We start from the raw sequence: 13,948 nt of genomic DNA on the forward strand, positions 1-13,948 counted from the left end.
TCATGCACACGACAGTATTTTTTCACGGTCCGCAAAACGGGGTTCCGTTGTTCCGTGATCCGTTTCCGTTTTTGTTTCCGTGTGTCTTCCTTGATTTTTGGAGGATCACTAGACATGAAAAGTGAAAAAAAAATCTAAGTCAAGTTTGCCTTGAAAATGATAAGGAAAAAAACGGACACGGATCACGGACGCGGATGACAATCTTGTGTGCCTCCATGTTTTTTCACGGACCCATTGACTTGAATGGGTCCGCAAACCGTTGTCCGTGAAAAAAATAGGACAGGTCCTATTTTTTTGACGGACTGGAAACACGGATCACGGACGCAGATGACAAACGGTGCATTTTCCGAGTTTTCAACGGACCCATTGAAAGTCAATGGGTCCGCAGAAAATCACGGAAAACGGAACAACGGACACGGAACCCAACAACGGTCGTGTGCATGAGGCTTTAATCTACCATTTGAGGTAATCATTTTGCACCCTATAGGGTCCGATTTCTGTTTATTGCGACACATAAGGCAGTTCAGTGTATATCCCTGTATTAATGTGCCATATATATAAATGCAAGGGAATTGCTGACATATTTCCCCTATTTTTTAGGATTTTCCATTGGATTACTCTCTGGTGTTTCAGGGGCCTTTATGAAGGATCTCTCAGGTTCATGCACACGGCCATTGTTGTTTTGCGGTCCGTTTTTCACAGATCCGTTGTTCCATATCTCAGATTTTTTTTTCTCTGATTTAAGTCCTCTTCCGTTCTGTTATTCCACAAAACATATCCATATGGTTTCTGTATGCAATCCATTTTTTGCGGATCGGAAACGGAAACAGTAACTTATTAATCATCTAACACATGAGCAATATGGGCTGGGCTTAGCATTTCTACAGAATGTGTTCCGTGTGCGTTCCGTATTTTTTGCGGACCAATTGACTTGAATGGGGCCTCGGACCGTGATTTGCGGACAATAATAGGACATGCACTTTTTTGCAGAACGGAAATGTGGAAGTATGGAAACGGAATGCACACGGAGTACCTTCTGTTGTTTTTGCCGACCCATTGAAGTGAATGGTTCCGCATGCGGTCCTAAAAAAAAAACGGAACGGAAGCGGAAAGAAAATACGTTTGTGTGCATGAGCTCTAAGGATGTGAGAGGAACAGCATATATTAAGGATGATTTCAGATTGCTGTGTATCACACTTTTATGACGTCCACATTCATTTTTCACACATAAGAAGGACATGGGAAAATACAACTAAGGCCTCATGCACACGACCGTTGTGTGAATCCGTGGCCGTTGTGCTGTTTTCCGTTTTTTTTCGCGGACCCATTGACTTTCAATGGGTCCGTGGAAAAATCGGAGAATGCACCGTTTTGCAGCCGCATCCGTGATCCGTGTTTCCTGTCCGTCAAAAAAATATGACCTGTCCTATTTTTTTGACGGACAACGATTCACGGACCCATTCAAGTCAATGCATCCGTGAAAGAACACGGATGCACACAAGATTGGCATTCGCGTCCGTGATCTGTGGCCGTAGGTTACTTTCATACAGACGGATCCGAAGATCCGTCTGCATAATAGCTTTTTCAGAGATGAGTTTTCACTTCGTGAAAACTCATATCCGACAGTATATTCTAACACAGAGGCGTTCCCATAGTGATGGGGACGCTTCTAGTTAGAATATACTACGAACTGTGTACATCACTGCCCCCTGCTGCCTGGCAGCACCCTATCTTTTACAGGGGGCTGTGATCCGCGCAATTAACCCCTCAGGTGCTGCACCTGAGGGGTTAATTGTGCATATCATAGCCCCCTATAAGAGATCAGGGGCTGCCAGGCAGCAGGGGGCAGACCCCCCTCCCTCCCCAGTTTGAATATCATTGGTGGCCAGTGTGCGCAGACCCCCCTCCCTCCCCAGTTTGAATATCATTGGTGGCCAGTGTGCGCCCCCGCCCCCCCTCCCTCTATTGTAATATTATTAGTGGCCAGTGTGCGGCCTCCCCCGGCCCCCCTCTCTCCCTCTATTGTAATATCATTGGTGGCCAGTGTGCGGCCTCCGTCGGCCCCCCCTCCCTCCCTTTATTGTAATATCATTGGTGGCCAGCGTGCGGCCCCCCCTCCCTCTATTGTAATATCATTGGTGGCCAGTGTGCGCCCCGGCCCCCCCTCTATTGTATTAATATCATTGGTGGCCAGTGTGCGGCCTCCCCTCTCCCCCCCCCCGCCGATCATTGGTGGCAGCGGAGAGTTCCGATCGAAGTCCCAGTTTAATCGCTGGGGCTCCAATCGGTAACCATGGCAACCAGGACGCTACTGCAGGCCTGGTTGCCATGGTTACTTAGCAATATTACAATATTAGAAGCATCATACTTACCTGCTGCGCTGTCTGTGACCGGCCGGGAGCTCCTCCTACTGGTAAGTGACAGATCATTAAGCAATGCGCCGCACAGACCTGTCACTTACCAGTAGGAGGAGCTCCCGGTCGGTCACAGACAGCGCAGCAGGTAAGTATGATGCTTCTAATATTGTAATATTGCTAAGTAACCATGGCAACCAGGCCTGCAGTAGCGTCCTGGTTGCCATGGTTATCGATCAGAGCCCCAGCGATTAAACTGGGACTCCGATCGGAACTCTCCGCTGCCACCAATGATCGGGCAGGGGGAGGGTGAGAGGGGAGGCCGCACACTGGCCACCAATGATATTACAATAGAGGGGGGGAGGGGGGGCGACGGAGGCCGCACACTGGCCACCAATGATATTACAATAGAGGAAGGGAGGGGGGGCCGGAGGAGGCCGCACACTGGCCACCAATGATATTACAATAAAGGGAGGGAGGGGGGCCGACGGAGGCCGCACACTGGCCACCAATAATATTACAATAGAGGGGGGCCGGGGGGGCCGGGGGGGGGCGCACACTGGCCACCAATGATATTCAAACTGGGGAGGGAGGGGGGTCTGCCCCCTGCTGCCTGGCAGCCCCTGATCTCTTACAAGGGGCTATGATACGCACAATTAACCCCTTCAGGTGCGGCACCTGAAGGGTTAATTGGGCTGATCACAGCCCCCTGTAAAAGATCGGGTGCTGCCAGGCAGCAGGGGGCAGTCATGTACACAGTTCGTAGTATATTCTAACTAGAAGCGTCCCCATCACTATGGGAACGCCTCTGTGTTAGAATATACTGTCGGATCTGAGTTTCACGATGTAACTCAAATCTGATGGTATATTCTAACATAGAGGCGTTCCCATGGTGATGGGGACGCTTCAAGTTAAAATATACCATCGGATTGGAGAAAACTCAGATCCTATGGTATATTAACTCCTGACTTTACATTGAAAGTCAATGGGAATTAAGCTTACATACTAGCAGATTGCTGGCGTGTAGCGTTGTTCCCTGGCCACGCATCCCATTATCAATGGCTGATATTGGAGCAGAGGAGGAGGAGTCTGAGTAGAGGAAGTAGAAAGGGATGATTACAATGTGAAATACATAATACTGCTGTTGGAAATGGTCTTTCTGCCACAAGGGAGACTGGGAAAAGGAGGGAACTCCTATTGCTGTAGCTGGCTGCCACGTTTACTTGCCCACGGAATGATTTGATACCACTTCATATGGTTCAATATAGCTGTGGGTCCTATATTTGTGTTTGCCTACCCATGCCTTATTTTGTTCTTGCACAGCTTGCACAGGGCAATGCTTCTCCTGAAGAGTGGAGAAAAACTATCAGACGGAAAATGCTCATGGAGAGCTAGAGACAGCCAAGCTCAGCTTAGCTCTGGCACGATTTGGGCCTAACCCACCCACAGTGTCAGCAGCATCACCAAATCCTGAAGCAGACATGGTCCTGGCTGTTCTTTGGGAGATACGTGGCATCTGCTTTTTATTGCTGCCACCTCCATCCTCCAACTCTGATGTTGCCTCCGCATCCTTCTTAGCACTCCAGTCTGGTTCTCAGGTCCTGTCCAGCACACAATTATCATTGGATTCCTCACCCTCCCTGCTGCTTCTATCAGACTGTGGGATATCATGGTGGGTTCATTGGACCCCTTCCCCTGCTCTGCATTTTCCCTGAATGCCACTGTCGCTGCCCCCACCACCAATCACGCAGCTATGGGTGCTACTGCTACCACCACCAACACAGCTAGGTCTGGCCTGGGTCTGCAGCCTCCTTCTCTACCTCCTCCTCAGGGCAGTACAAAAGCTGACTACTCTCACACAAGTCGTCAACTGGGAGACTCTCGTGACTATCTGCCTGGGGTTTTCTTGCCACTTTATAGGAATAAGAAAGATGCCCTACTAGGATGTTTCAGTGATGACTTAGAGGACTTTTCTGGGGTTGCAAGGAGGAGGAGCAGGATGGACACTGTGACCCATGGCTCCATGACACGGTGTCAGACTCCGAAGTCACCTCCATGTCATCCTGCTGCGACTGAGAGGAGGACTGAGCCATCCAATCAACAATCTCATCCTCTCTCTCCTCAACAATAATGTTGTGCCTTTCTGAAGCCAGCAGGGACAGCTGCGGCCTACTATAGCTACTACTGCATCTGGCCGGATACCCACATTCTGGCTCTGGGTCTTTCATTTGGAAAGGTTCTGTAGCCCTGACATTTTTGAGTCTCACAGATAATGTTGTGCGCTACCCTGTGTATTGGTGTAGTAATCATGTATATGTTGGTTTAGTTAAATTAAACAACCCCCCCCCCAAAATTGGCACTGTGTAGAGATAGCAATAAACGGAAATGGATTTAGGCCTAATTGTGTTATCACCCACAGATGATTTTGTGCGCTACCCTGTGTCATGGTGTAGTGATCATGTATATGTGTCACCGCCAGTTCTGTGAGAAGGTCTGGCAGACGTTCTTCTCTACCTCTTGTATGACGTTCTTTGTTTTGGTTTCACTTTGTCATCTCCTTTCCTTCTGCCAGGTGTCACTTATTTAGACTAATCGTCTTCCTTTATATTCCCTCCCATACTGCCTCACTTTGCGGTTTATACTACTTCCTGGATGAAGTGTTCACTGCTGGAGGCTGCTGCTGCTGGCTGCTCAGATAAGTCTTTTTCTTTATTGTGTTTCCTTGCTGGCTTGATTCTAGGTGACCCTGACTCCGTCCGTATTAAGTGCAGGGAGCTGGTGGTCGTGTCCCCTCACTATTATAGGGTTTTCAGGTGTCACACAGTCTTAGGTACGTGGGCATGCAATCGTCTACCATTGAGACCCTTGCATGTGCATAGCAGTCAGGGAGAGCTCTTAGGGTTTTATATGGCTCACCTATATGCTCCTTAGTTTGTGATCAAGCCAGTCGGTCGTTTATTTATTAGTTCCAGCTGTCTGCAACTTCATCCATGACATTATACTGGTTTTATTAACCCCTTAGGGACCCATGACGTATCGTTATGTCATGTATTGTTCGGATCACCGCCGCCCAGCGGGCGGTGATCGGAACAAGGTGCCTACTCAAATCATTGAGCAGGCACCTTGGCTAAATGCACGGGGGGGGGTCCCGTGACCCCCCCGTGTTGGCGATCGCCGCAAACCGCAGGTCAATTCAGACCTGCGGTTTGCGGCTTTTACCTGGTGCGGTGGCGGCGGTGGTGCCATCGGGTCCCCATGGGGCTGTGGGGGGGACCCGATGGCATGGAAGGCAGCGCGATGCCTTCCTGAGGCATCTGCGCTGCCTTCCGGTGACGAGCCTGTGAGATCCAGCCCCCTGGATCTCACAGGCCGGAAGCTACATGAGTAATACACACTGTATTACTCATACAGCCAATGCATTCCAATACAGAAGTATTGGAATGCATTGTAAAGGATTAGACCCCCAAAAGTTCAAGACAAAAAATAAAGTGAAAAAAAAAGTTGAAAAAAAAAAGTTTTCCCCCAAACAATTAAAAGTTTCAAGTAAAAATAATCAAAAACGGCATTTTCCCCAAATAAAGTAAAACAAAATTGGTAAAAAATAGGGGGGAAAAAAAAGTATACATATTAGGTATCGCCAAGACCGTATCGACCGGCTCTATAAACATATCACATGACCTAACCCCTCAGATGAACATCGTAAAAAATAAAAAATAAAAACTGTACTAAATAAACAATTTTTTTGTCACCTTACATCACAAAAAGTACAACAGCAAGCGATCAAAAAGGCGTTTGCCCACCAAAATAGTACCAATCTAACCGTCACCTCATCCCAGCAAGAAATGAGCCCCTACCTGAGACAATCGCCCAAAAAAGAAAAAAAATATGGCTCAGAATATGGAGACACTAAAGCATAATTTTTTTTGTTTTAAAAAAACTGTTATTGTGAAAACTTACATGAATAAAAAAAAAGTATACATATTTGGCATCGACGCGTTCGTATCGACCAGCTCTATAAAAATATCACATGACCTAACCTCTCAGATGAACACCGTAAAAAATCAAAAATAAAAACTGTGATAAATAAACCATTTTTTGTCACCTTACATCACAAAAAGTGTAATAGCAAGCGATCAAAAAATCATATGCACCCCAAAATAGTGCCAATAAAACCGTCATCTCATCCCGCAAAAAATGAGCCCCTACCTAAGATAATCGCCCAAAAACTGAAAAAACTATGGCTCTCAGAATATGGAGACACTAAAAATTATATTATTGTGTAAAACTTACATAAATAAAAAAAAGTATACATATTTGTTATCGCCGCGTCCGTATCGACCTGCTCTATAAAAATAACACATGACCTAAACCCTCAGATGAACACCGTAAAAAATTCTAAATAAAAACTGGGCTAAATAAACCATTTTTTGTCACCTTACATTACAAAAAGTGTAATAGCAAGCGATCAAAAAGTCACACGCACCCCAAAATAGTGCCAATAAAACCGTCATCTCATCCCGCAAAAATCATACCCTACCCAAGGTAATCGCCCAAAAACTGAAAATATTATGGCTCTCAGACTATGGAAACACTAAAACATGATTTTTTTTGCTTCAAAAATGAAATCATCGTGTAAAACTTACATAAATAAAAAAAAGTATACATATTAGGTATCGATGCGTCCATATCGACCGGCTCTATAAAAATATCACATGACCTAAGCCCTCAGATGAACACTGTAAAATATTTTAAATAAAAACTGTGCTAAATAAATCATTTTTTTTCACCTTACATCACAAAAAGTGTAATAGCAAGCGATCAAAAAGTCACACGCACCCCAAAATAGTGCCAATAAAACCGTCATCATTTGTACCCTAAACTAGTACCAACAATGCTGCCACCCTATTCCGTAGTTTCTAAAATGGAGCCACTTTTTTGGAGTTTCTACTCTAGGGGTGCATCAGGGGGGCTTTAAATGGACCATGGTGTCAAAAAAACCAGTCCAGCAAAATCTGCCTTCCAAAAACCGTTTGGCGCCCTGCCATGTGCCCGTACAGCAGTTTACGACCACATATGAGGTGTTTCTGTAAACTACAGAATCAGGGCCATAAATATTGAGTTTGGTTTGGCTGTTAACCCTTGCTTTGTAACTGGAAGAAAATTATTAAAATGGAAAATCTGCCAAAAAAGTGAAATTTTGAAATTGTATCTCTATTTTCCATTAATTCTTGTGGAACACCTAAAGGGTTAACAAAGTTTGTAAAATCAGTTTTGAATACCTTGAGGGGTGTAGTTTCTAGAATGGGGTCATTTTTGTGTGGTTTCTATTATGTAAGCCTCGCAAAGTGACTTCAGACCTGAACTGGTCCCTAAAAATTGGGTTTTTGAAAATTTCTGAAAAATTTCAAGATTTGCTTCTAAACTTCTAAGCCTTGTAACATCCCCAAAAAATAAAATATCATTCCCAAAATGATCCAAACATGAAGTAGACATATGGGGAATGTAAAGTAATAACTATTTTTGGAGGTATTACTATGTATTATAGAAGTAGAGAAATTGAAACTTAGAAATTTTTAATTTTTTACAAATTTTTGGTAAATTTGGTATTTTTTTATAAATAAAAATGTTTTTTTTTAACTTCATTTTACCAGTGTCATGAAGTACAATATGTGACAAAAAAACAATTTCAGAATGGCCTGGATCAGTCAAAGCGTTTTAAAGGTATCAGCACTTAAAGTGACACTGGTCAGATTTGCAAAAAATGGCCAAGTCCTTAAGGTGAAATAGGGCTGAGTCCTTAAGGGGTTAAACAGAACCCCCCCCCCAAAAAAATAAAAAATAAAAAATAAATAAAAAATATTGGGAACCGTGTGGAGATAGAAAAAACTGAAAAGGGTGATTGAGGTCTGACGCCTAATATCACTTTATTACTCATAGGTAATTTTGTGCCCTACCCTGTGTTTTGGTGTATTGATCACATATATGCTGATTTAATTAAATTGACCAAGCCCAAACAAAATGTCAACCCTGTGGATACAGAAATAAACGGAAATGGATGATTGAGGCCTGACGCCTAATATCACGTTTCCACTCACAGATAATTTTGTCCGCTACCCTGTATATTAGCATAGTTATCACCTATATGCTGATTTTAATAAATTTAATAATAAAAAAATGGAACTATGGAGCAGTTTTGCGCTTAATACTCTATTATTATTATGATTATTATTATTATTCTGCTAGGACACCTCCGTGCCTGCTGCAGCACTGATTGGTTCATGTAGGATGTCTGTCAGTCTGCGAGACCATTAACAGCAAGCCCCTTCCCCCAACTCCTCTCAGGGTCATGTGAGCACCCTTCTTGTTCCTCCCTAGTGCTTTTTTCCCATCGACATGTGAAGTACAATGCGCTACGCAGTGTCCATACATACAGAATAAGATCAGGCACTGAGAATTACATCCAGTATACAGGACAGGAGAAGTTGTACTGTGCAGTGTCCATATATACAGAATAAGAGCTGATTCTGAGAATTACAACCAGTATACAGGACAAGATAAGTGGTACTGTGTAGTGTCCATGTATACAGAATAACAGCAGATACTGAGAATTACACCCAGGATACAGGATAAGAGAAGTGGTACTGTGCTGTGTTCACATATACAGAATAAGAGTTGATACTGAGAATTACAACCAGTATAGAGGATAAGAGAAAATGTACTGTGCTGTTTCCATGTATTTAGAATAAGAGCAGATACTGAGAATTACATCAGTATACAGGATAAGAGAAGTGGTACTGTGCTGTGTCCATGTATACAGAATAAGACCGGATACTGAGAATTACACTCAGTATACAGGACAGGAGATGTGGTACTGTGCTGTGTCCATATTTACAGAATAAGAGAAGATACTGATAATTAGTGATAGACGAACATCTGCCGGGACAGTTTGCGAACGCGATCAATTGTTCACGAACCGCAATTTCACAGCGGCCCTTTCACTTTAATGGCAGGCGAACCTGAAAAACCTTCAGCTCATATTTGCAGCCACCAAATACTTAGTAGAAGTGTACAAACAGTCCTACAACATGGACAGGGACATAATAGAATATCTTGATCAGGGGACATTTTTATGCGTCTTAAATGGAAATTCTCTGAAATGTGCCCTGTTGGAGCCTAAATTTCTTTTATTTTAGGCCACGGGGTACAGGCCTTAAAAATTAGGCATTCACTGGACATAAATGAAATTGTGATTATGTGGCTCGAGGTACATTATGCGGTCAATGAATAACAATTTTACTATAGCCTACATTTTTTTTCACTTTTTTTCAGGGGGCAACTGGTATATCACAGCAGTAGAAATTATTTGTTCCAATGTCATTTGTCACTATTTGTAGCTGAGGTAATGCAGATAAATCGCAAACAAATGCAGCACTACCCAACTGCTCAATATAGAAATCATATAATTGGTATATAACACTCCTGCTTCAATCAGTTTTTTTGGGGGGCAACTGATATATCACACCACTAGAAATTATTTGTTCCAATAGCGTTTGTCACTATCTGAAGCTGCGGTAACGCAGCAGAACCGTAAACAAATGCTGCACTACCTAAATGCACTATATAGAAAGTATATTATTGTCATATGACACCCCTGCTTCAATTAGTTTTTTGGGGGGGCAACTGGTATATCACACCAGTAGAAATTATTTGTTCCAATAGCGTTTGTCCATATCTGTAGCTGAGGTAACGCAACAAAACCGCAAACAAATGCTGCACTAACCAAATGCACTATATAGAAAGTATATTATTGGTATATGACACCCCTGCTTCAATTAGTTTTTTGGGGGGGCAACTGGTATATCACACCAGTAGAAATTATTTGTTCCAATAGCGTTTGCCCCTCTGTGTAGCTGCAGTATTGCAGCAGAACCGCACACAACTGCTGCACAATACAAATGCACTATAATACACTTTCTATGTTATAAAATATATTATAAGTATATTACACCCCTCAGTATATCACACCTATCGATAGCACACCTATACCTGTCCTTAAAAGGACTTTTGTGGCCCTATTAGCTAGCGTTTGGTGTCCCTAACAGTCTGTCCCTGCTCCACACATCAACCTCTCCCTACACTGACAAAAGACTGAATGTAAAATGGCAGCCAGATCAGGTTTATTTATAAGGTATAGGGTATGTCCATGTGCTGAAACGTCTCAATTGGCTGTCCTGTACCACCTGATGGATGTGTCATGGGTCAAAGTTTTTCACAATGCAAAAGAATATGGCGCCGGCGGACAACGCCATATGTTCGCCAATTTAGCGAATCGCGAACAAGCAAAGTTTGCCGCGAAACGACCGCCGGGTGAACCGCAAGGCCATCTCTACTGATAATTACACCCAGTATAAAGGACAAGAGAAGTGGTACTGTGCAGTGTCCATAAATACAGAATAAAAGAAGCTACTGAGAATTACCCCAGTATACAGCATAAGAGAAGTTGTACTGTGCTGTATCCATATATACAGAATAAGACCAGATACTAAGAATTACAACCAGTATACAGGACAGGAGAAGTGGTAGTCTGCAATGACCATATATTCAGAATAAGAGCAGATGCTGAAAACTAAACCCAATATATAGAATAAGATAATAGGCACTGTGCCTTGTCCATATATACAGAATAAGACCATATACTGAGAATTACACCCAGTATATAGGATAAGTGGTACTGTGCCATGTCCATATATACAGAATTAGACCAGATACTGAGAATTACACCCAGTATACAGGGTAAGAGATGTGGTACTGTGCCATGTTCATACGGTATATACAGATTAAGAGTAGATACTTAGAATTACACCCAGTATACAGGACAGAAGTGGTACTGTGCTTTGCCCATATTTACAGAATAAGAGAAGATATTGAGAATTACACTCAATATACAGGATAAGAGAAGTGGTACTGTGCTGTGTCCACATATAAAGAATAAGACCAGATATTGAGAATTACACTCTGTATGCAGGATAAAAGAAGTGGTACTGTGCTGTGTCCATATTTACAGAATAAGAGAAGATACTGAGAATTATAACCAGCATACAGGATAAGAGAAGTGGTACTGTGAAGTGTCCATATATACAGAATCGGAGCAGATACTGAGAATTACACCCAGTATACAGGACAATAGAAGTAGTGCTGTGCTGTGTCCATATATACAGAATTAGACCACATACTGAGAATTGCACCCAGTATACAGGACAAGAGAAGTGGTACTTTGCAGTGTCCATATATATAGAATAGGAGCAGATACTGAGAATTGCACCCAGTATACAGGACAAGAGAAGTGGTACTGTGCAGTGTCCATATATACAGAATAAGAGCAGATACTGAGAATTACAGCCAGTATACAGAACAGAAGAAGTGGTACTGTGCAGTGTCCATATATACAGAATAAGAGCAGATACTGAGAATTACAGCCAGTATACAGGACAAGAGAAGTGGTACTGTGCAGTGTCCATATATACAGAATAAGAGCAGATACTGAGAATTACAGCAAGTATACAGGACAAGAGAAGTGGTACGGTGCAGTGTCCATGTGTTCAGAATAAGAGCAGATACTGAGAATTGCACCCAGTATACATGACAGGAGAAGTGGTACTGTGCAGTGTTCATATAAACAGAATAAGACCAGATACTGAGAATTAAACCCATTATACAGGACAGGAGAAGTGGTACTGTACAGTGTTCACATATACAGAGTAAGAGTTGATAATTAGAATTACACCCAGTATACAGGATAAGAGAAAAGGTACTGTGCTGTTTCCAATAAGACCATATACTGAGAATTACACCCAGTATACAGCATAAGAAAAGTGGTACTGTGCAGTGTCCTTATATACAGAATATGAGCAGATACTAAGAATTACAGACACTATACAGGACAGGAGAAGTGGTACTGTGCAGTGTCCATATATACAAAATAAGAGCAGATACTAAGAAATACACCCAGTATACAGGATAAGAGAAAAGGTACTGTGCTGTGTCCATATATACAGATTAAGAGTTGATACTTAGAATTACACCCAGTATACAGGACATGAGAAGTGGTACTGTGCAGTGTCCATATATACAGAATAAGAGCAGATACTGAGAATTACACCCAGTATAAAGTACAAGAGAAGTGGTACTGTGCAGTATCCATGTTCTCAGAATAAGAGAAGATACTGAGAATTACACCCAGTATACAGGACAGGAGAAGGGGTACTATGCTGTGTCCATAATTATAGAATAAGAGAAGATACTGAGAATTACACCCAGTATAAGATACGTGGTACTGTGCTATGTCCATATATACAGAATTAGACCAGATGCTGATAACTAAACCCAGTATACAGGACAAGAGAAGTGGTACTGTGCAGTGTCCATGTGTTCAGAATAAAAGAAAATACAGAGAATTACACCCAGTATAAAGCATAAGAGAAGTGGTACTGTGCTGTGTTCATGTATACAGAATAAGACCTGATACTGAAAATTACACCCAGTATACAGGACATGAGAAGTGGTACTGTGCAGTGTACATGTATTCAGAATAAGAGCAGATACTGAGAATTACACCCAATATAAAGTACAAGGGAGGTGGTACTGTGCAGTATCCATGTGTTCAGAATAAGAGAAGATACTGATAATTACACCCAGTATAAAGCATAAGAGAAGTGGTACTGTGCTGTGTCCATATATGAAGAATAAGACCAGATACTGAGAATTGCACCCAGTATACAGGACATGAGTAGTAGTACTATGCAGTGTCCATGTATTCAGAATAAGAGCAGATACTGAGAATTACACCCACTATGCAGAAGAGGAGAAGTGGTACTGTGCTGTGTACATATTTACAGAATAAAGGAAGATACTGAGAATTACACCCAGTATACAGGATAAGAGAAGTGGTACTGTGCTGTGTCCATATACAGAATAAGAGCAGATACTGAGAATTACACCCAGTATACAGGACAGGAGACGTGGTACTGTGCAGTGTCCATATATACAGAATAAGAACAGATACTGAGAATTGCACCCAGTATACAGGACAAGAGAAGTGATACTGTGCAGTGTCCATTTATTCAGAATAAGAGCAGATACTGAGAATTGCACCCAGTATACAGGACAGGAGAAGTGGTGGGAGGAGTTGCTGTTCCTTCCTGTTCCTGTTTCCTGTTTCCTGTTGTTTGTGGGTGTGTGAGCTCCAGGAGGCTTACCAGCGCTTTGTTTGCCGGGGGAATTGCTACCCTTTCCCCAGGGGGTGGCGGTTTCTCCCGGTATGGATCCCCGGGCCTCCGGCTGCCGGCGTTCATCACCACGTGTGGGCAGCCGCGGCGGAGATGCGCGAGTGGAGAGGAGGGCCTCCAGGACTGGAGACCTGAGCTTAGATACCTCGGTGGACGACGATGCGGATATAAAGATACCGCAGCAAGCGGCCGCAAGGTCGCAAGTAATGGAGGGCAGTCCCGCAAGTGCCGCGGGCAGGAGGGGCCCTGCTACTAGGAGCGGCCGCGATCCCTGCAGTGAGCCCAATGGAGTGCCAGGTGAGGTCCGGA

The sequence above is a fragment of the Bufo bufo genome, chromosome 1 (assembly GCF_905171765.1).
Source record: "Bufo bufo chromosome 1, aBufBuf1.1, whole genome shotgun sequence".
Lineage (NCBI taxonomy): Eukaryota > Metazoa > Chordata > Amphibia > Anura > Bufonidae > Bufo > Bufo bufo.